The 23,304-nt window shown below is 57.5% G+C and overlaps 1 protein-coding gene across 9 annotated transcripts in view; it reads right to left on the reverse strand.

The window, feature by feature from the left end:
• The window catches only part of MEF2D (myocyte enhancer factor 2D), a 78,554-nt gene that overhangs the window by 51,505 nt on the left and 3,745 nt on the right, over nt 1-23,304 (reverse strand). For 6 of the 9 annotated variants that reach the window (XM_074809743.1, XM_074809742.1, XM_074809741.1 and 3 more), the window contains exon 2: nt 998-1,067. The gene's annotated coding sequence lies outside the window, so the exon portion shown is untranslated. Of the gene's footprint in view, nt 1-997; nt 1,068-9,654; nt 9,675-15,428; nt 16,238-18,963; nt 18,990-23,304 lie in introns of those variants that run through there. The other 3 variants (XM_074809735.1, XM_074809738.1, XM_074809737.1) reach the window with 3 other exon arrangements.

Genomic DNA, 23,304 nt, shown 5'->3' on the forward strand with positions numbered 1-23,304 from the left:
CCGCTTTCACCCTGACACGAGCCTGTGGAGCTGCTCCGGGTTTCCATCAGCGTAAGCGAAGGCAAGATGAAGCCCTTGGCCCTGACCTTGCGGAGGAAACGGCGAATGCTGTCCCCATCTCCCAGCACCAGGCCTCCAAATAAATGACCTGCCCCCTCTCCAGCACTAAAAAGCCATCTCAACGCAGCAAAACTGCTCACTAAGCTGCGATGACTGAGTCCCCTCCTTTCAGCAGCTGGGGTCAGATTATTTTTAAAATCTTTCCTTTTATTGATTTCAATATCAGGTACAGAAGATACATTACACGAAACCTCATAAAACGGGTCCGTGGCGTTGTCTCTACCACAACCTCACTGCAGACAAGGGAGACGCAAACACTTACTGTAACAGCAATAAACAGGCAAAGAAGGTCGAGAAGGGAGAAAAACGGGACCTGGGGCCCTCTCCCAACAGCACCTTATTTCTGGGGAACACAAGGGACAAAATAATAGTGGGTTTGGCCACAAGTTTCATCCACTCAGTGCAGTAAAACCTTCCTTTGCGCCAACACCGCCGATTTGAAAAAAAAACCCCACAGAGCCCCAAATCAGCGTCGTGGCCGCAGCTGGGATCTGGCAGAGCCACATGAGGAGGCAAAGCAAAGGGGAAGGGGGACTGCAGGACCCCGAGCGGGTGCCACCCCCCTGTCCCGCGCCAGCTTTGGGGACTCTGCTGCCTGGTCCCGCTCACCGGGACCCTCCTGTGCCCGCAGCAAGAGAGGGGTGTGCAGGCGGGCAGGGTGCTCCCCACTGCTCCTCCTGCCGCCAGAACAGAGCTTTAGGGTCAGATCCGGCAGCAATTTGGGAGTCTGAGCTCCTGCACTGCATCCAGCCGGGGTGACCTCTGTGGGGGCCCCCTCCTGGCCCCCAGCCCGGAGCAGGGGGGACGCACAGCCCTGGGCAAGCGACCTCAAGGGGGAAGGCAGCGAGAGCCCCAAGGTTGGGATTTCCTTCCCTACCTGCTACGCAGATGCCAGCATCTTCTGCTCCTGCCAGAGGATGAGCTGCAGCCACCGCTCCTCAATCAAACTGCAAAGAAAAAGCGAGCAGCCATCAGTCTGAGGGGATGGAGGCAAGGACAGGGCTCCCCGCGCACCCCATCCGAGCCCGGCCAGCCAGAGGGGACAGCGAGGGGCTCCTGGTCCCCCCCGCGGAGCAGTCCTGGGGTCCCCTCCCGCACCGTCCTGATGCCAAGCATTGCTGCAAGGGCTGCAGAAGCCAGGTGGGACCTTGCCGGGCTCCTGCAAGGAACCAGAAGCCTCAACGCCATGAAATATGGAGAGAATTCAGGTGCCCAGAGGTGGGGATGGGATACAGGAACCTGTGGGCCCACAAAAGAAAGGTGGGAAAAAGGAGCAAGAGAGACAGGTATAAAGTGACCAGGGGGAAAAGAAACTACAAAGACCTCGGGAATGAAACAAAGCACAAAAATTATCATTAATGAGGGACCAGATCCAGCCCGGCAGCGGGTTGTCCAAGGTTTCAAGTGAACTTCGCCGCCTCTGCAAAGACCCTCGCGCGCGCCCCGCGGGGAAAAGCACCGACCCACGTGCTCGGACTCTTTTTCCTGGGGAGCGCAGCCAAAGCGGCCCTCGCCGAGACCAAAACGCCACGGCCCAGAAGGAAACGTGGCTGCTAAATTCACCTTACTCGCCACGCGAAGATGGGAAGCGATCCACGAGGCAAAGCGCGGCGGTTTCAGCCAGCCTTGTGCCGGTCATTCATCTACCGGTGGCTGTCACCGTCTGGGGCGAGCCGGTGTGTCCCCGCCGCGCGGAGCCTGTCCCCCACGGCACGCTGCCGTGCGCGGGAGGAGCGGTGCTTTTTCCCACTGAATAAAAGGGAAACTGAGGCTCAGAGGCCAGCACCTGGCTCTCCCAACGCGCCGCGAGCTCCTGCTCCCGAAGCCGAGCTGCAGCCTCACCCCCGCCGCCTGCAACAGAGCGAGGAATTGTGCTCGGCTTTCCGGCGTCCTCATCCTCCGCTTCAACCACAAAACCAGCCTTCCTCTCCCCGGCTGCCTCCCCTCCCACGGCCAGCTCATTTCCTGACATTACAAAATTCAGCCTGAACAAAGCCGGAGCAAGGAGCGCGTGGCTCCGGCCGGGGCTGCCCCAACCCCTCGCCCCCGGGGAGCCACGTGGAGAGGACACCCCAAAAGAGCGGGGGTACAAGTGGCTCTCGAGCCTCCCGAGAGCACCAAACCTCGTGCCGCGTGGGCTGGGGTCCTGCGGATGGACCGGCCGTGGGGTTTCCAGCGTCAGGACAGACGGACGAGTCTGGCTCCACCACCTCCACGATGGGAGAGCAGCGGGGACAAGGATGGGGGGGCTGCACCCGTTAATGCCCAGACCGACCTGTTGCCCCCCCAAGGACCACCCCTTTATTTCCCTTAATAAAAGAGAGGGTCCCACACGGGGACAAGGACACCCACAGAGGCGTCACCTTGCAAGTGCCACGCTCCCAGCCGGGATGAGGGACGGCGTTACCTGCGCTTCCGCTTTCTGCCTTATCTCAGCTGCCAGCTTTGGGGTCAGGGGCTGCTTCTCTGCAAACCAGCCCCCCCCCACCGCACCGAGACCAGCTCTGAGGGATGGAGACATTAGCGTCAGTGGGACCACCCTGGCCCCAGATGCCATCCCCGGGGTGTTTAATCTCTCAACGGGTTCCTGAACCCCCAACTGCCCCGGGGGGCTCAGGACCAGCTTTGTCATCATCCCACTGGGATGCAGCGGGGGACACGTGGCCGAGCAAGATCTCCTATGTCTGTACACAGAGTGGTCCCCCCTGGGTGGGGGATGCCAGCAGATGAGCCCGGAGCATCCCCGCGGGATCCAGGGTCCCCCCTCACATCCCACCTGAAGCCGAAGCCGCGAGTCCGTGGTGCCAGTCCACATGCCACCGCCACGGGACAGCCGGCACAGCCATGCCAGGCACCTCGCACACAGACCCCAGCACCGACAGCAAAAATATCCATGGCTGGTTGTCCCACACACCCCCGGCTCCCAGAGCTGACCGGGCTGTTACGACGACGACCGTCAGACAACGCCCGACTCCCCGCACCACCGTGGTCCCCATATCGTGATGATTAATGGCAACGCCTTTGCTAGGCCATTTTGGCAGATCAGCTCCCCTCTTGCCGCGGTGAGGTGGGAAACCCTGGGGGGGGCAGGATGGGTCTCAGGCTACCACACGCTTGGGTCTGATCCCAACCCAGCGCTGGGTTGTACCCCAGTGTCACCCGGCTCCGGGTCAGCCCTGGGGACAGGGATGGGGAAACAGGCCGGAGACCACAGTGCACACAAACACGAGCCCAAGGGCCCGATCCTCAGCTCCAGGGTTGCTTCATGCCCCGGCCAAGCTGTCGAAGCCGCTGCCCCTCAGTACATCCAGCACCAGTAAACCCCAGTGAACCCCCAGTCCCCATTTTGCAGCACTTCAAGCCAGTGCAAAGAAGCAAAGCTCCCACCCGCCGGTGCTGCTGGCGGGCGAGAGTCCTGGCACGGCTCCCAGAAACTCTGGATTCTGGGGTGTTTCGAAACAACCCACGGCAGCACGGTGAGACCAGGGCTGGGCCGTGCCACCGGCAGCCCCGAGGGACCCTGCGTGGTCCCGGGGTCTCGTCCCCGGGGCACCGCCTGCGTTCAAAGCCTTTTTGTTTTAAAGGGAGAAATGCTGTCCAGAAAAGGGGAAAAGTATCATGTTTTCAAAATGCTCTGTTATTTTATAAGCTGGGGGAAGAAAAAATCACGTAGGGGCGGGATGGAGGCAGCAAAAGCAAGTGAATTCCCCTTTTTAAGTGAAACAAAGGAGGGGAGGAAAAGGGGGAAAGAGAAGACAATCTTTGTGTCCAGCTTTCAAACAGAAATGCTGAGCAGACAATAAAACTGTTCCTGTTTGAAAACCAAAGCTCCGGTTTTGCCCAGCAACAAACCAAAACGCTTTGGGGTGGGATCTGCCCCGAGAGCAGCAGGACAACCTCCCTGATGGGTGGCGGGGGGGGGGAACCCCCTGGGACCCCCCAGGTTTTTTTTGAACTGATGTAGTCAGGCTGGTGCAACCTGCCAGGCAAAGGCAGCGGGTGGGCGGCGGAGCTGCTCCAACCTGCCTGGAAGGATCCCAGGGGATGTGCAGATACGGCTCCCGGTGACCACCCTGGGTATCTGCTCAGCTGATGGGTGACAGCCCCTGTGCCACTGCCAGTCTTTGCTAATACCCCCAAATATATATATATATCCCCATATATATATATAAAAACCCCCAAATACATATATATTCCCATATATATATATAAACCCCCCCAAATATATATATATTCCCATATAGATATAAAAAAACCCAAATACAGATATATTCCCATATATATATATAAACCCCCCCAAATATAGATATATTCCCATATAGATATAAAAAAACCCAAATATAGATATATTCCCATATATATATAAACCCCCAATATATATATATTCCTATATATATATAATCCCCCCAAATATATATTCCCATATATATATAAAAAACCCCAAATACATACATATTCCCATATATATAAACCCCCAATATATATATTCCTATATATATATAAACCCCCCCAAATATGTCTATATTCCCATATATATATATAAACCCCAAATATATATATATTCCCATATATATATAAAAACCCCAAATACATATCTATTCCCATATATATAAAGACCCCAAATATATCTATATTCCCATATATATTAAAAAAACCCAAATACAGATATATTCCCATATATATATAAAAACCCCAAATACATATCTATTCCCATATATATATAAAAAAAAACCCAAATACATATCTATTCCCATATATATATAAAAAAAACCCCAAATACATATCTATTCCCATATATATATTAAAAAAAAAAACAAATACATATCTATTCCCATATATATAAAAAAACCCCAAATATATATATTCCCATATATATAAAAAAACCTCAAATATATATACGTTCCCATATATATATTAAAAAACCCCAAATATATATACCCTCTGATATATATCCCCCCAAATATACACCACCCCATATATCCCTGACTACATCGTATACACGTGTGATACCCTCAAATAAAGAATCCCCCTGAGCTGGCGGCGGAAGGGTCTCGGGCACAACCCGTCCTCGCCACGCGCAGAAGGCTGGAAGGCGCTAAATCACTCAAACGAGCTCCCAGCCCCGTTATTAGATCAATCACCAGCCAATTAAGCCGCCGGCGCGCGCTCGGCCGGCTACCCCGGCGAAGGCAAGCCTCGCTGCAGCGGGCTGGGCGCGGGGTGCCGGGGTCCCCCGGGGTACCCCACTGGGCCACCGCCCCGGGGGGACAGTCGAGGGGAGATGGACGGGGAGAAATCGCCTGCGGTGGGGCTCCGCCGGGCCGAAGCGGAGCCGAGGGGGCCAAGAGGGAGGCGCAGATTGTGGAGGGGAAGAGCAGCCGACCGCAATCTCTCCTTCCCCTTTTTTCATGTTTCCTCTAGCAACGGGCTCGAGGCCGCAAACATTTGGATACCAAACCCGAACTTCCCTCCCTGGGCTACCGAGCCGGCTCGCTGCTTCTCTGCCAGGCGCTTGCGGACCCCCACCCCAAAGCAGGGCGGCCCCAGTTCCCGCGGCTCTGACATGTCAGTCTCGGGGGGTCCCAGCAACAGCAAGGATCAGCCCCAGCATTGGGGGAAAAAAAAAAGAAAAAAGAAAAAAAAAAAGGACTTTCTGCATTTCTCCAGCCCACAAAACTAAAGCATCTCCACTATGGCCTGGCCTCCAGTTTGCACCACCGTGGGGAAGAACCCCAGGGCCTAATTAGGCCTGATGAGTTTTTTACATTTGGGTTTCCTCTGGCTTGCCACCAAGAGGTGGGAAGGGACAAACTGGGAGAGATCCCAGTCCAGACTGGAGCGCCGGGCATGACAGGCTGGTGGTTAAACGCAGCGAGAAACCGCGGCTCCCAACCGCCCACTGTGCCGGATCCTGCCCCCCAGCCACACCGCCGGGGCTGAGACCGGGCGGCGGGTGGGAGCCAGGAGGGAAAAACCCACCTCTGGTGGCACGAGGTGGCACAAAAGCGATGGCACACGGTGGCCGTGCCGAGGATGCGCCCACGCCGTGCAGGAGGTGCGACCACCACTGGTGCTCCTCCGACACCCGCACAGGGATGGGGTGAAGGTGCCCCCAGCCCCAGGCAGGGTGGGAATGGTGGGGGGCTCCCTTCCCTGCTCCTCCTGGTCACCTTGCAGAGGTTTTGTCCCCACAAAGGGTCCCAGCACGGGTCCCCCGCCCAAATCCAGCCCCTGGACGGGTGCCGGGAAAGGTCACGGCAGCCGAGCGCGGCGCAGCCACCGCCGCAGGTGTTGCGACAGCGGCCGCCGGCGCTGCCAGGAGTTGGGGGACACGGAGGGGGTGTTGGGGAGAGGGGGGGAGTGGTGCACGCGTGTGACCGTTGGAGCCACCGAGTTTCGCTCTCGCCAGCTGAGTTCCCCCTTGGGCGGGGGAGATGCAGAACCGAAACCTCCAGCTGTATGGACGCGGGCGGGCGGGGGCGGCCGGGAGGTGCAGGAGGGCTGGGGGCTGGCAGGGGGTTCGGAGCGAAGCCACGCACCGTGCCCGTGACCACGGGGGCGGAGGGGGGGATGACACACAAGGGGACGGGTGCAGGGATCTCCTCTGGCTTGCAGCACCCACCCTGCTTCTGCCCTCTCTGCACAGCTGGGCCACCCGTCACCTTGCACCCACAACATCTGGCGGGAGCAGAAATACCCCCCCAGCGAGCAGGTGCCTACACCTGGGCAGGCCCCGAGAGCCCGTCCGGGGGCTGACAGTGCCGCAGGCCATCCCCGCGCCTCGGCCGGGTGCCAGGCAGCAGGACCACGACTGCCCACACAGGGTGGGGTCCCCCAGCCTCGCAGCACCGCCTGCTCCTCCCAGAGCGGGGAAACTGAGGCACAGAGAGGGGAAGCAAACAGCAGAGCTGGAAATGCAAACACCCGCTCACCCCCTGAGCAAGCCCCTCGCCTTCCTCCTTGTCCCGTCCTGCTCACCCACCAGCACCAGGAGGACCCCAAGCCTAAAACAACCCCAAAACACCCAAGGACATTGCGGGGGCTCCCACAAGGGCCCAGGGATCCCAAGGTGTGGGTGCCCCATACCCCAGGCACCCAGCTCTTGCCCTCGCCCCAGTGACGGAGGCAAATGCTTCGGGCCACATTGCCACCTGCTGGCACCAGCCCCAGGGCCTGATGGCACCAGATAACCCACAGAACCACAGAATCCCAGACTCATCTGGGTTGGAAGAGCCCTTGAAGCTCCTCCAGCCCCACCATGAACCTCACCCTGACCGTTCCCAACTCCACCAGATCCCTCAGCGCTGGCTCAACCCGACTCTTCAACCCCTCCAGGGATGGGGACTCCCCCCCTGCCCTGGGCAGCCCATTCCAACACCCAACAACCCCTTCTGCAAAGAAATCCTTCCTAAGAGCCAGTCTAAACTAAACACCCAGCCACAGGCACCTGCACCTTCCCCGATGGAGACGGCGGCGGCTCTGCAGGTGCTGTGCTGGGCACTGGGCAGCTGAGTCGGGGCACGGGCACGGGTACAACCAGCCACTGTCATGTTTGATCAGAGCAGCCCCTGCTTGTTTTCCATAACTAATTTTATCTGGCTTGATCCAACACATGTGCAAACCCATCCCAGAGGTGCCAAGAGGGGCTGTGGGTGCCCCCACCCTCCTCGCGTCCCCCAGTACCCAACCGAGGCATCTCCTGAAAGGCCCCAGCGCTGCTCCAGGGATGCAGAAGATTTTACAGCAGCAACTCCAGCTCCTGCCGGCATTCCCAAGGCATAGGTAAAGCAGAGGAGGCTCCATCAGCCGTTTTGCCCCCCCAAACTCCCCCTAAGCCCTTCTGACTCCCCCACCAACCCCTCCTGCCTGCTGTTGGCTCTCCCCAAACACCACGGATCTTTCAAGCCACACTCTCCTTCCTGTAGCACGGCCGGGATGGATCCTCTGCCACAGCTTTGCAGCCGCTTCGCACCCACGTAAAACCCCACGCGAGGCACGGGGGGGATGCGAATCCCGCCGGCACACACGCTGACACACACCGGCAAATCCTCACCGACGCTTCGCCGCCGCTGACCGACGCAACCGCCCGCGGACGACAAGAGCGAAGCTGGAGGAAAATCAACACCGAGTTTGGTTCTTCAACACACGTGTTGGCGCCCGGTGGGCAGCAGGGCTGGGGGGGTGCCCTGGCAGGGGCAGTGGGTGCAAGGACCAGGCGGGTGATGTTGGAAGGGACCTTGTCCGCAACCCCATCCCACACCCGCACGCTTGGGCGCTCATCGGCGCGCTTGGGCACGCGTCTACGCCAGCCTGGCCACCGCCGTGGCCCCGCGGCAGGCAGGACCCGTGCGGGAGGCTCGTGGACGGCACCAGGAGTCGCCACATGTGCGTCCAACGCGGGCAAAGCTCCTCTCACGCCGCTATTTGGGAACGACCCCGCCTTGGGCAGGTCCCCAGGGGAGCTCACCCAGGGTGATGCAGCACGTGCCCCCTCCCCAAGCCCGGGAGTCTGGCTGGGCCGGGTGCCCCCGGTGACGAGGCCGGCAAGTCCAAACCCCAGGGCCAGCGGGCGAGGTGCGGCGAGCCGAGGCTTCGTGCCAGCGTGCGCCGGAGCCCGGTGGGAGGGAGGGTGGGAGAAAAACATCATAATTAAGAGCAAAGCCCAGGCCCCTCACCGCCATGCTCTGCTGTCGCCTGAGTCAGCAGCCGCCGGCTCTGGGGACGTTTTGCATCGCCGCAGCCTCCCTGGGCAGCTCGGGATGCCACCAGCGGCTCAGCCCATCCCCTCCCCATGGAAACCAAACAAACACGTTCGCCCAAGCCCAAAACCTCCAGCCCATCCATCTCCCCGCTCTGACAAAGAGTGGCAGGTCCTAAGTCACCTCCCGGCTGCAATTAGGTGACACAAGACCTTCCCGGGGTGGGCTGGGGACGGGGAGAGGAGCTGCCGGAGAAAATGGAGAGGGAGGAGGTGGGCACTCGCTAGGAAGGGAGACCAGGCAAACCTCCACGTGCCCCTCGCTGCTGTCCCCCACCCCGGGGAACGGGGACTGCCACCGTGCCGGAAAATCCCAGCCCAGCTCCTTGCTGGAAGCTGAGAGCTTTTTTTAAACTTGCTTATAAGGGTGACTAGCAAACAAGAAAGAAAAAGGCCCTCCTTGTGCAGAGGAGAGACGGCTTTGTGGTCACACGCAGGACGCCTGGGAGATTTGCATTTAATTCTGGGTTGTGCTACAGACCTTCCTGTGTGTCCTGAGCTGAGCTGGCCACGGCCAGGGCTGCTGCTGCCTTCCAGGCACCCAGCACCCACCATCACTTCCAGCTAAAACCCCTGCAAGGGGCTGGAAAACCAGCTGGTGCAGCCGCGACCTGAGCAGGAGCCCGGGCTGCTCGTCCCCAAAAAAGCAAAAAGGGGGGTTTGTCCCCGAATCGGTGTGCAAACGTCAAACCCCTCATGCAAATCCCAATCCCTCGTGCGAACTCTTTGGGCCAAAAGGCAAAGCACTGATCTGGCGGCCGAGCGCGGCTCCTCACCAGCTGCAAAGCCGGGGTTGTATCCCAAAAAGTGGGAGCCACATCCCGACGGAGCGAAGCTCTGCTGCCCCGCAGCCTCTGAAAACTCAGCGGGGAAAAACCCCAAACCAGAGAATAAAATCAGCCCTGGGGTTACCCAAATCTACAGGTTCAAGCCCCAAAAAAACTTGCATCTTCGGCAAATCTCCACGGGGAGGGTGCCTACTCCCCAAACTTCAGATCCACTTTTTTTTTTTAAAAAAAAAAAAAAAGATTAAAATATTTCTCTCCGGCGAGGTGCAGAGAAACACTTGCACATTCGGTGCCGTCGTCAGCAACTCCTACACCGCCCCCCACGTACGCTGCTGCGAGGGGAAAGCAGAAGGGGGATTTTATAGGCACCTACAGAGAAAAAAAAAGAAGATCTCTCTGTAATTTGGTTAACCAGTCAACCGAGCGGCACGAATCCGTAGGACACTGCCCTGCCGCTCCCCGAATGACTCGGTCCCCCGCGGAGCAACAAAACCTCCATGGCTGGTGCAAGCGTCACCTCCCCGCACCTCCCTCTGACGGGTCCGCCCCGATGACCCTTGGAAAAATCCCAAATCCCAAATGCAACCCCCAGCATGAACACGCTGGCGCTGGCAAACGCCAAAAACAAAAAAAAAAAAAAAGAAAAAAAAGGGGTTTATCAAGTCTTGCAATCACCAGAAAAGCTCTTGCTGCTACAAACGGGGACCTGGCAGCAGCGTCGTGGACTTTGGTGCTTTTTCCCCTTAAAACCCCAGCCCCACAGTCCTGTAATTTAAAGCGAAAATCACAGCGTTCAGATTTAAAAGAGAGGGAAGAGAAGAAGCTCTCTGGCCCAGGAGCCAATTAAAACAAATGGAAAGTGTTTTGCTTTTTAATCTCATGATTTTTTTTTAGCTAATCTCTCCATTGGAAAGGGAAGATCGGCTCGGCAGCGGGATGCTGCCAGGGGCATCCAGCACGTGCAGAGTCCCGGCCGGGACGGCAGCGTGAGCCCTTGCTCCCCGTTCCTGTCCCTTTTGGTTGTATTTATCCTGATTTTTGCTCAGAATTACTGTACAGGGGTAGAGAAACAGTAGCAGAGCTCTGGGAAACTTTTTTAACAGGGGATTTTGCTGTTTTTCTGTCTCTCTTTTATGAAGAGGGGAGTTTTCTATTTTAAAAATACTCTTTTCGCTTTGAGTTTTTCATTGGTTTGCACGGGAGGGTTCAGAGGCAGGAAAACCCTCCCCAGCCCCAGCAGACCCCCCTGCTCCTGTTTGCTTTGTGGGAGAAAAGCGGGGTCCTATTCCTCACCTGGCTGGAGATCAGAGAATCACAGAATCATTTAGGTTGGAAAAGTCCTTTGAGATCATCGAGGTGATGCTCTTCCTGCCGCAAAGGGAGCCCCGCTCGTGGGAAATTCATAAAAATGAGACGGTTTAGAAGTGGAAAGGACCCACAAACATTCAGGAATGGGGTTTGTTTCCTTCTCCAGCCCTGGGCAAACCCTTGGACGGGATGCAGCAGGAGGGGGAAACAAGAGCCAGTAGCCCAGGAGAAGAAGGGGCTCCCCTCGCCCCCCCACCGCACCGTCTGGCCGCAGGAGCCGGTGGGAACCTCTTCGCCGATCCAGAGGGATTCATCCACTCCCCCAAGCAGGAGCAGAGCCGGAGCAGGGAGGAGGCCGTCGGATGCCATGCCCAGAGCCCATAAATTACAGCAAAGAAAAGAGTTGCATTTGCCCTATTTCTTATCTGCTTGGAAATTGCGCTGCTTTCCCAGCTGCAAAGGCAGCTCTGTTCCCAAGAATTTCAGCAAAGCCATGACCTCTTTCCAGGATCATACAGTATATGGTGGCGGGGAGCCAGGGCTAATTATAGGCACAGGAAAAGGGGAGAGAGGCATTTGGAAAAGCTCTACCTTCCCAGCGGCGGGGAGCGGGGCGGCACGGCCCCACGGCGGGAGCACCCCAAAGGGCCACGACACCCCAGGCGAGGAGAGCGAAGCCCAGCGAGCCGGTGCGCTCCTGGGTGTCACTGCTCCCCTTTTCTGGAAGGATAAAAGCCACCGCAAAACCCCGGCTCACGCCGCTGCCCGATTCCTACGTGCTCCGGTGCAGAAGCCCCACGGGGGGAGCGGGACCCGCTCCGGCACAGGCTGAGCAGCGGCACGAGCACAGCTCCGGCTGCAGAAATAAATGCAGCACGAACCGAAGTCACTCAATCCTCCAGCAGGAATCTGAGCGTTCAGGGTTCCGTGCGAAGACCCCATCGCCAAGCGACGCCACGAGCCCCTCACCGTGCCCTCGCGCCCCCGCCGCTGCCAAAACACACGGCCTGCAGAGATGCTCCACAACCTGGAGGCAAATAAATGTGCATTAAACTTTAAACACCAGCTGTCGAGCGAGCCACGGGCAATTTTAGAGCCTGGTTCATTCTCGTTTGCTGGGCAATGTCAGAGCAGTCACCTCCCCTCTCCCGACCCCACTGTCTCTGGCGTGTAGAAGCGGACGAGGACACGTTAACATGTGTCTGCAAGAGCTTCCAGCGAGGAGGAAGTTGGACAGGAAAGCACTAAAACAGGCAGCAATTTTTTAGCCACCAAGCTCCTCTTCAGAGCCACATTTCTACACAAAACAAAAAACAGGGAAGAAAAAAATCCCACCTAATTTTTTTTTGGGGGGGGGGGGGGCGGGGGGAAGCCAGGAACCCTCTCGCTCGCCGCAGTGGTTTTCATTTTCCACCAAATAAAATCGAGTCTCAACTCCGGCTGCTCGCTTATCCCCCTGCACGCTCGCTTCCTTGTTTGCCTGCGCATGTGGGAATGTGTGGGTGTGCGGTTTTTGTTTTGCTTTTTGCAATCACTCTGCAGACCATCTCCTGATGCCTTGCAGATCGCAGCCTGCAAGGCAAGCGCGCTCAGCCCCGCTCAATTATCCGGCGAGACAGACTTTCCACCTCTCCGGCTTTAGACTCGCGGCGAGGCCGCTCTCCTCCTCCAAAGCAGCTTCCAAAAAACGGGGCTCGCGGGTATCCCGACCCCCTCTGGGTGCTGCAGAGGTGTTGCCAGCACCCAATCGCCCCGAGAAGGTCCCTGTGTACGGGGGGAGGCTGCAAAAACTGGGTGCTGCGAAGGGGAGCGTGGCTGTGCCGGGGGAGCCGGCGGCACGGAGCAGCAGGGCACCAGCTCCAGGCTCCCAGCGGGAAAGCGGCCGCTCGCTAAGGGAAGGAATCCACCCGCAGCACGCTGGGTCCAACCGATGCCCTTTTTAAGGCTCCTGCGGCAGCGGGAAGGGGGTTAAGCGCGCACCGAGCTCGCCCTCCTCCTGGCATTGCCGTTCAGGGTCACCTCCCGTCAGCTCGCCGGATCACCCTGGCTAAAACCTCGCCCTTGGCACGCGGGTCCGCTGCAGCGGGGGCACTCAGAAATACCACGGAAAACCTCAGTGCAGACCAAAACCAGCTCTATTTTACATTACACCCCCCTCTCCCCAGCACCGACACCCCGGATGGGCACGTCCAGCGATGGAGGGGAAGATAAACAGAAGCGACGTCCCCACGGTCCACACCAAAGCCACCGGGACCGCAGGCACCCAGCACCCGCTCCTGCTGTCACCCGCTCCTCTTGGAGCAGCCCGAAGCGGTGGGAGCGGGACGGAGCAGCGGGCACCCATCCCCGCAGAGCAGAGCCACCTCCCCGGGGCACGTCCCGGCGGAGCACGTGGCACTGGGGGGGCCAGCGCGGCCCCTTCCCGCCCCGGCTCTGCGGGTGAAGCCGCCACGCGCGGCTCTAAGCCCTAACGGGATAACAAGCTCACAATGAGATCCTAATGAAGGATTAGCGAAATACAGTTTAAAGAGATTAAGGCTGGGTGCAGCACTGAAACTTTTTTATTTTATTTTTTTTTCAAGAGCCCGGCAGAGGTGAGACCCGAATTTCAGCCCCTGCCAACGCGGAGGGAGCCGGGATCCATCACCAGCTCCGGCAACTCGGGATGGTTTTTTCCACCACAGTCATGCAAAGAGGGGCCAGGGCTGCAAAAAGGATGGAGGAACACAAAAAAAAGATTGCTTGTGGCGCCTGAAAGCCCTGCCCAAGGCACTTTAAAAGCGAGCCAGAGGCTTCCTTCATCTCTCCCCTCCCACACCAGTCCCTTCCCATCTGCATCCCAGCTGCACGCGGCGCAGGGAGCGATGCTCTCAGTCCCGTTCATAATGACTGTTGATGTTATCCGCCTGAGCCGGAGCCTTCCAAGGAGCCCCAGGGAAGCAGGTACTCAACTCTCATTCAGGGAAAGTTATTAATATTAATTTCTTGGCTCTACACAAACAGAGCAAGAAGTCAGCCCTGGCCTCGAAGAGCTCGGCGTGACTGCCAGCCCCACGCGCTCCGAAAGGTCAGGAGTCTGGTTCGCCCCCAAATCAAACGGTGATGTTTTAAAATAGAAAGCAACACATCTGGGATTGCTTTTTGGGTTTTTTTGGCCACTCGTATTTTTCCTGCAACCGCAAAACACCAGAAACTTTCTCCTCCCAAAAAAAGGACAACGTGACTCTCACTCCATCACGAGAATCCAGGAGCTGGGAATTTGCTAAACCAGCCCCAAGACTGGTAACGCCTGGGGGGGTGAACGGGCAAGCGAGGCTGGTGCTGAGCAGGCAGGGACGGGCTCGGCCCACGGGCAGCGGGGCAACGGCTCGAAGCCCACCCTTAATTTCAGCCGAGTTGTCCAAAGCCACGCGACGAAAGGGAGGTGGGGAGGGGATCTGACAAACATCCCTGTTGAGAGACTACAAAACAAATCAAATGAAGATGTTTGGAGCGGATCCAGATGTTTACTAGTGACGCACATGGAGGTATAAATAATTATCCGGTAGGAATTTTGTTCACAGGCAGCTCTCCCTTATCTAATCAGATCTCAGCGCGATGCGGCCTCGGTCCCCCCCGCCGCTTAAAAAGTCTTGAGAAAACCAGATGCCAAATAAAAAAAACCTCACTAGGGGCACCAATTTAATCCCATTAATCACTGGACGTTGGGACCAGAGCTGCCAGGACTCAGATCTCATCCAGGCACAGCTCGAGGAGGGAGGATTTTTTCCCCCGCAGCGGGAGCGCTGGCAGAGGGCCGGATCCTGCGCGAGGGTGCGGAGCAGGGCCGGGGAGCCAAACCCTTGCACCCTGCGCCGTGCACAGCACCGGGTGCGGGTAAGGTGGCATCTGCGGGGACAGGAGCTGGCCATGGCATCGGCCGCATCCCTCCACGCCGGCACGAGGAGCTCGCCGGCGGCTCTCGCCTGTAAAAAACCAGCTGCTTAAAATACACTCGCGAACAAAAACCTCCCTTGTCCGGCTGCGCGTAACCGACCGGCGACTTCAGAGCCCGGACGCTGCAATTACCTAAAAATAAAAGGACCACAAACCCCGAGACGCCGGATGACCGAGGGGGACGAAGGCGGCGGCGAAGGCTCCCCGGCAGCACCGAGCCCGGCAAAGCGGAGGGACCGCGGCCGCCAGCGCTGGTCGCGGCATCACCGGGAAGCCCAAGCCAAAGGGTTTGCACGCGACCGAAAAACAGGCAGAAAAAAGGCTTTAACAGCTCAAAAAACCACACCTGAGCTGATTTTTCCCAGCCGTGAGCATCACCTGACCCACCACTGCTGCCATGGGAGGTGCCCGCGGGCTGAGCAGCACCGCCGCCGCCCCCCACGCCGGCAGCCCTCGCCCCGCCGCCCCCCCGCCAGCATCGCCGATGGTTTTCCAAAAATTAAACCAACCCAACCCACCGTAGGTGAGGCCGCAGAGGGTTTCACACAGGCCGGAGAGGAGCAGTGTTGGAAACTTACTGTAGAAAATTGGCCGCTCGGCTCCGGCTCCTTGTCCCTACTGGTGGGAAAGTCTATAAATCTCTAATAAAGAAAAAAAAAAAAAAATCCCCTCCCATTTTATTCCTTCTCTCTCCCCCCCTCCAAAGGATTGCGAAACCGAGAGGGCAGCCGGGGCTTGGATCTGCAGCATTTCTGAGTTCCTACGGAGTCTGGGCTCCTTGCCACCAGCAACAGCGGCTCTGGGGGTGTGGAAAAAGGGAGGAAAAAAAAAAAAAAAGAAGAAGAAGAAGAGGAGGAAAAAAATTAGAAAAGAAGAGTCCTGTTTATTTTGGGGGATGAGAGAAAAAACTTGCAATGCACAAACCAGGGGCGGACAGAGAGCGTGGCTCCGGCACTCCTGCAGGCACCGCACGCTTTGTAACAGAAAAGACTTTTGATTAAAAAGCCTGGATTTTGGGTGGGAATACTGAGCTCGCAGAGGATGCCCTTCCCCGGGGTGCACAGAGGCGCTGAGCCCAGCACCTCCCGGGGCAGACGGACCCACCACGGGGAGCACCCATGGGTGCTAACGGCGGCTCTGCCCTGCCCTGGCGCGTCCCCCAGGTCGCCGTGAGGGGAATTACCGAAGACAGGCTGGAAGAAAAGCCTGCTCCAGCCGTGACCCAGATTCCCCTCCAGCCTGATCCCTCACTGAAGTCATAATCCTTGGAGGGCTTCTGGTCCTTTTTTTTTTTTTTTTTTTTTTTTAAATACATCCCTGCGTGTTGCCATGGCGACGAGGGTGATGCTATAATTTCAGCATTATAGGCTTCAGCGTGAGAACAGGAGGGAGAAGGTGGTTGAAATATGGACGAGCTGCACTGGTAATGTATTTAGGGAAAAAAAAAAAAGAATAAAGAAACAACCAAGGTGGCACCTTGGCTTCATTAGCAGATGCCAGAGGAGCGGGGCTGACCCGCAGATGAAGAGAGCAGGGACCCGCTTTTGGGCATCGTTTGGGCAGCAGCTTCCCCGGGCATGGACGCTCCAGACCCCGCAGGGTTTCAGAGGGTGCAGATTGTCACCCTGCCAGGACAAAGTGACAAGTCCCAAACTCCCAGACAGTCCTTGCAGCAGCCGGGGCAGCCCCGAGCAGGAACACCCTATTTCAGGGCAGCCTTAGCTCTGCCCACCACAGCTCAGCACCCAGTTGGTGGCAAAACCAACCCACTTTGCAAAGCAGCAGCTCCGAAAGAGCCACCCAGCCCTTTTTTTACCTTTATTTTCCACCACCTTTCCCTTCCACCTTGCTCTGCCCAAGTCAGGTCCCGGTGGCATCCCATCGTCAATGGGATGTGGGAGTCCCTGAGCTCCCGATGGGAGAAAAACCCACCACTGCTCCGTGGTTTTGCAAGGCCATGAGATACCTCTGGGTGCTCTTAGCATCACACTACAGTGGTTCGGCCCCAAAGAGCCCCCGGGCTGGTGTCAGCGAGTTTTCAGGCTGGAAGGTGACCTGTGACACCACAGGAGGGATGAACCAGGACCCGAGGCAGAGCCCTGAGGGCTTCAGCCCCCCCAAATCCCAGCAGCCTCAAGCTCTCCTGCAGCACAGGAATAGGAAAATTGCATGAGCAGAAGCTAAACCACTTTTAGCCGCGTCTCCATCCCCCACTGTGCCCCCTCCCGCCCCATCACCAGGCACTGAACCAGCACCCGCCGTGACGGAAAATTTCCGAAAGACGCACAAACAAAAATAAGACCGTACACAAACACACCGCCCAACGGCCCGTGACCCCCCGCCACGAGCTGCCAGTGGGCTCACGGGGTCCCAAAGGAAGCCAGAAAGCCCCGGGGGACGCCTCACCCCACGCCACGCTCGCCCACGCCTCCTTCCAGCGCGCGGCTGCGAGCGGGGAGGTGACAAAAAGGCGCTTTGGTCCAGTGCACAGCACCTGGCACAGCGTCCAGCACCGCTCCAGCCGTGCAGCACCCCTCGGTTTCTCTCTCTGCGAGGTGGGAGAAAGACCCCGATGGCAAAACCCGGGTGGCCGGTGTTGGGAGGCACGTGGAAACCACCATCGGTCCTGCACCGGAGCCACGGTGCCTGGACACAGCTCAGAAAGGCAGCTGAAAGTGGGGATCCTTGGAGGGCGGCGTGATGCTGGGACAAAAGGGTCTCCCAAGCCCGTAAAATCTTGGAAAAAAACCCAAAAAAATCACAGCGCATCATTGCAAAAATGGGAAATCCAGGCGCGGGGCAGCAGGTGCTGCACACCAGCCACGGGACCCCACGCCGGGGCTCCTTGCTGTGAAAAAGCTTGTATAACCTCAGGGAAAAAAAAAAAATAAATAAATCAAGAGTATTTTGTTTCAATCCCCAAAGGGGAGCCAAACCCCCCAAACCACCAGCTTTAGCATCCAACCTGCCAGCCCTTGAGCCATCAGGGTTGCTTTTAGCAGTGCCCTGAGCTCCATATTTAGCCTCAAAGGTATTTATCTTTGAGAAGCTAAAAACAAAGCTGCATTTGCATAACAAAAAGACCCCGTTTGCTCGGTACATGTGTAGCATCGCGGGGAGAAGGCATGCAAAGCAGCCTTCCTCCCTCGCCAAGCAGAAGGCGCTGAAGGTCACCCGAGCGGATGCTGAGCTCGCGGTGGCTGGTCCTCTCCGCTGGAAAGGACAAGGCAAGAACATCTTCCCTTACGGGAAGCCTCTTCCCGACCTTCCCACGTACATCTCATCCAGCTGGAGCAGCCCTCTCCGGCGCAAAGGCAGGCGTGAAATTCAGCTTGCTAAAGCACAGGCTCGTCTGGCCTTAAACCTCAAAGATCAGAGGGCAACGAACAGGTTTTTTCCAAACTCTCTTGATTTGTAACCAGAGCCGGTCTCACCGTTTCCTCTCCTGGGTGCCAGCGAGGACACGCGGCTTCGTCCCCCCCTCGGGAGCAGCGTCGGTGGGGGAGCGGGGCGGCGAGGTGCCCGAGCCTCGGCAGGGTGCAGCGAGGTGCCACGGCCCCGCCGGGCGCGGTGAGCCCGTTCCCCAGGGAGACGTTGGCCCCAAGGCGGCTCCCACGACACCTGGGGACCCCGGGAGCACCTCAGACCTCACCGGGACCCCCCCGCCCTCCCGCAGCAGCAGCTCCGTGCTCACCCATCCGACCCGGCGTCGGCGCCCCACCGCCGCGCCGTGCCCGAGGCTCAACCCGGCACCTACGTCATTGTTTTGGGACAAAGTCCCTTCGCGAACCGGCACCACCCGACTCCCCGTCTCCTCCTTATCTCGCACCCGCCGCGGCACCGCGCTGCCACCAAACCCCCTTTTTTTTCCCCGCCACCCCCACGGCTTGATTAAAGCTCAACCGTACCAAAAACCAAGGGGGGTCACACCGAACCCCAAAAAGCACCGGTGTGCCCAACACCGCCCCAAAAGACAGATGCTCGCCTCTCCCCCCCGCAATAAAACGCCAGCTCTGGGGAGAGGATTGATGGAGGGAGCAAGAAGCAGCATACCAGCCACCAGCTGCCGCGGGAAGAGGCTTGGCTGCCTTCGCCACCAGCATCCTGCTCCAACCATTTGTTCTGCTTCTATTTTAGAAAGCGATGGGGCTCGGCGCTACGCGGCTCCCAACCTCCCCACCGCCGAGCGAGGCGACAGATTTCTGCAAAGAGGTAGCGCCGGCTCTGCTCTCCCCATCTTGGCAGCGGCATCTGCGCGGGGCCGGGGATATTTTTGAACGAGCGAGTCGAGAGGTGCTAGTTTTCCCGGCGGCTCGTTGCCGGCGCGTGGGAAGGACGGCCGTGCCGAGTCAGGGAAGGTTGGGGATGGATCCGTGATTGATCCCTGGGCTCAAAACCCAGGAGATGGGGCACGGAGTCCTCCTAAACGGCGCAGAGCGAGGTGTCCATCGAGCTCTCCAGGGAAGCGTCACCCAAGAGGAGAGGCTGGAGAGCAGCCTGGCTTCTGCTGCGCCCCAACGTCGCAGCCCTGAGCCCTTCCCGGGAGCCCCCAAGCGCCCCACACTGGTCCACGCACTCGGAGGAGAGCCCGGCACCCTCACGCTGTCCGTGTGATCCCAAGGGCCGCTCCTCACCGGAATACCACGGAAAACCGCCCCGAGCTCACGCCCAAGCAAACCCTGCCTTCACCCAACTCTGCCACCCAACTCCATCGAAATGAATTTGCTGCTGTCGCAGAGGGGCAGAGACACATCTCCAGGGAGATTTATCCCCCAGGATAACCGTGTCCGGCCGCACCCCTTCGCCTCCGCCACGACCTCCCGGGTGCTGCCAGCACCGGCGGAGACGCTCGATGTCACACACAAACGCTTTGCTTCCCCCCACGGTTTTTCCAGCAAGTTCTCAACCGGACGGGCACCCAACGGCAGAGCCAAAGTCAAAGCCCCCTTTGGCAGAATTGCGAAGAGTAAATTTTTAACCAGCTGCAGGTTTTTCAGCCACTCCAACCCCAGTGGCACCAGGGTCCCCTCCCAAAGTGACGCGGAGATGCCGCGGGTGCTGCAGGACACCGCACCCCGGGGACGGCCCCGCTTGCGCTCGGACAAGGCGGGTTGTTCCTCCCAAAGCTGAAAGCTGGCTCGCACGCCAGTACCAGCTCCACGGGGACATTTATCACGATATTTAGAAAACGCATGACAGCTCAGACCCCACCTATGGTTACGCAAACACACAGCCCTTCTCTGCCTCCGTACTGCCTCAAGATTGGTAAAAACCCGCTCGTTTCTTCGTAGGCCCGAGCTTTGCGGAAGGTCCTCGCCCATGGATGCCACCACGGAGCAGGAGCACCCACACCCGGGGCCCGATCCCCGCCGCAGCCCCTAATCACACTGTTTTAGGAGAAAAAGCTAAAATTTTTGCAGGAGAAGATGCTCTCAGTGCAGACCACCGCGGCCTGGGGCTGTGGGACAGGACGGTCTCGGTGACTGCACGCGTGAAAAAAAAAAAAAAGTCTGGTTGGTCCAAATAACTCGTTCACATTTTTTAAAAAACTTTTTTCTTCCCTGTGAGTGGAAACTCCTGCTACGGCTCCGTGTCTCAAGGTTACTGCTTGGGGTGGGGGAGGATTTCAGGTTTTACAACCGAAAAATTCCAGACAGAAACCCAGAAACATTGCCAGTTTTTTTACTAAACAGAAGTCCTTCATCCAATTTATTTATTTTTTTTTAAGCTTGATGCACCAGGTTTTAAGCAAACCCCGGTTTTTCAGCCCCTAAAATTTTTGACCGCTTTGATAGAAAACTCTAACTGACGCCGTGAACATTTTCCATCCTCAATTTCTTTTTTGAGGAAAACCAAAGCAAACAAATCTGACCCCACATATTTTCCCCACCTGCACGACATGGGATGTGTTCCTGGGTATTTCTGTGGCGCTTAGTGATTTTTCCCTGAAGTCTTCCAATAATTGGAAAGGAAAAAATCTCTTTTTTTTAAAAAAAAAAAAAAGTTTTATCTTCAAAATCAGAAAAAAAAAAAAAAAGGTCCTTTCCAAAAGGATGGAGAAAAGTCACATTGTTCCAAAAGGCACTTTCATTTAAAAAGGAAGATGAAAACTTTCAACCAAGGCTATTTATAACCACAGCTTATATCCATCAATAACACCTTCCACCCCACAAGCTCCACTGCATCCTCCTGGGCAGGTAACACCCTCCTGACAGCCCCCAGCACCCCGCTGCGGGGTGCAGGATCTGGCCTCGCAGGCGATGCAAATATCCCCCACTGCTGCAGGAGGAGGAGGAGGAGGAATCCCTTTGCTGCCAGATGAGCCTACAAGAGGTGACCCCTTTGCAGCCCCGCGGTGGGCTCGGGTCAGGGACCCAGCCCTGCGAGTGGGCGCTGCCTCCTGAATCTCTTTACTGATTTTTTTGGGCTGGGAAAAAAAAAATAAAAGAAAAATTAAAAAAAAATAAAAAATGAGGAGCTGTGGTTTTGCCCTGCCTCCTTCCAAAAAAAGGCCGATGCGGCAGCAACGCTGCAGTGGGAGGTCACCCTTCCCCACGGCACCCGGCCCCCCACCCGCACCCCGAGCGTCCCAGCTGGGGGTCGCTTGGAGGCGCCTCCTCCTGGAAGCGGTTTTGGGTTTGCGCCGGACGCTTGCTGGAAGCTGTTTGAAGTTCTGGAAAGAGAAACGATTCCTCCTCCTCCTCTTCCTCCCTGCCCAGAAATAGGTCATTTAATTACCACCTTTCCAACCCCAAAACAACACTGACTCAAGGCAGGAGGTGGGAGCGCTTCAACCCCTCGCCGGCTCATGCCCAAAGCCACCGTGGCACGGCTTTGACCTTGAGACGGTCGCACTGGCAGGACCCGGGCGTTGGGGCAACGTCAGCGCCGACGGCAGGACTCAGCTCCCCGCTTCTGGATTTCAATTAGCGCTGATCAATTAAAGCAAGGAGGGTCGGGGACGCGGGTGCTGCTGAGCTCCTCCACGCGCAGCCACCGGGCACGGCCGCGCGCCGGCTCCAGGAAAACCAACAGCTAATTGCACGTTGTGAAATAATACGTGTCCTGCTCTGCACCGAGCGAAACGTGCGGCTGCGGCGCGGTCCGGTCCGGCTGCTTCGCGATGGGACACCGCGATGGCTCCTGGGTGGCGGCCGGAGCCTGACACATCCAGCGTGGGCATCATCCTGCCCTACCAGCTCGTCCTCACCGCACACGCCAAGGCACCTACCCCGGCACTTCTCCTGCTGATTCTGGCTTTGCTTTTGGCAGGCTGCGGGTGTTAAAAACCTCACGGGGTGTCACGGCAGCACGCGGCCATCGGGGATGGGCCCCGGCGTGCTCCGGCATCCCAGCGCTCCACCACAGCTGGGGCAGCTCACCGCGACCAGAGGAGCCCCAACACCACCTCGTCTCATCCACCCCTGCCACCCCACTTTTATATAGGGGAGGAGGTTCACCTATAGCTCAGGAGAGAGCGGCCGCGGAACTGGGGAGCTGCTGCCGTGTCCCCCCAGCCTCGGCGTGAACCGGGGCCGAGCCTCCCCAAAAACCTCTCCGCGTGCAGCTCAGAGGCCCCACTCCCCTCATCTTTTTATCCACCATTTAAGAGAAAGCAAATGTACAGCCCCCACACCCCCCCCCCACAAATAAACCTCTCCGAAATGATTCCCCATGTTTTTAACAAGTCCTCGCTCCACGTGGGCACTTTTTTTTTTTTTTTTTTTTCCCAATTTTTTAAAGGATGCAAGCTCTTGTCCGTTTTTCAAGCGGTGGGGAGCTACAGCAGGGAGACACCAGGAGCGAGGCGAAAGGAAAAATTAAAGAAAAAGCACAAGCAAACCAAACTGGAGTGCGAGATGAAAAGCGACAGATCTGTGGAGGTAGAGCTGCTGGCAGGCAGACGGCTAGATCCATCTTGAAAGCAAAAGCAAACTGCTGCTCAAACAAGGCAGAGGGAAAAACCTAGAGGTCTTCCGGCACTGCCTAAGCTCTGATCAAACAAAATGATTAACAAATTCCAGCTTTTTATTGAAAGCTTCTCTAATTAGAGGAAAAAAAGGAAAGAAAAATTTAAAAAAAAAAAAAAAAAGCCTGAGAGGCGCATTGGATGGGAAAGTAACTACCGGCGAGGGGGTGATGCATCCCATAGTCCTGCTGTCGCGGGGAGGGCGAGCGCGGCCGGGGGCACCCAGCTCCCACCCCACGGCACCCGGCACGGCCGCGGGTTTCAACGCCTTCCTCCCCAACCCTCCTCCTCCTCCTCCCTGCCCCTGCTCTGACTCACTTGGTTTTTGCTCGCCGCGGCGGCAGAGCCGAACCTTCCCAGGGGCAGGACTGTCATTTGCAATAGAGTCACCTCTGAACTCCGGCCGGCTCAGCCTCTAGGAACTG

The sequence above is a fragment of the Strix aluco genome, chromosome 30 (assembly GCF_031877795.1).
Source record: "Strix aluco isolate bStrAlu1 chromosome 30, bStrAlu1.hap1, whole genome shotgun sequence".
Classification (NCBI taxonomy): Eukaryota; Metazoa; Chordata; class Aves; order Strigiformes; family Strigidae; genus Strix; species Strix aluco.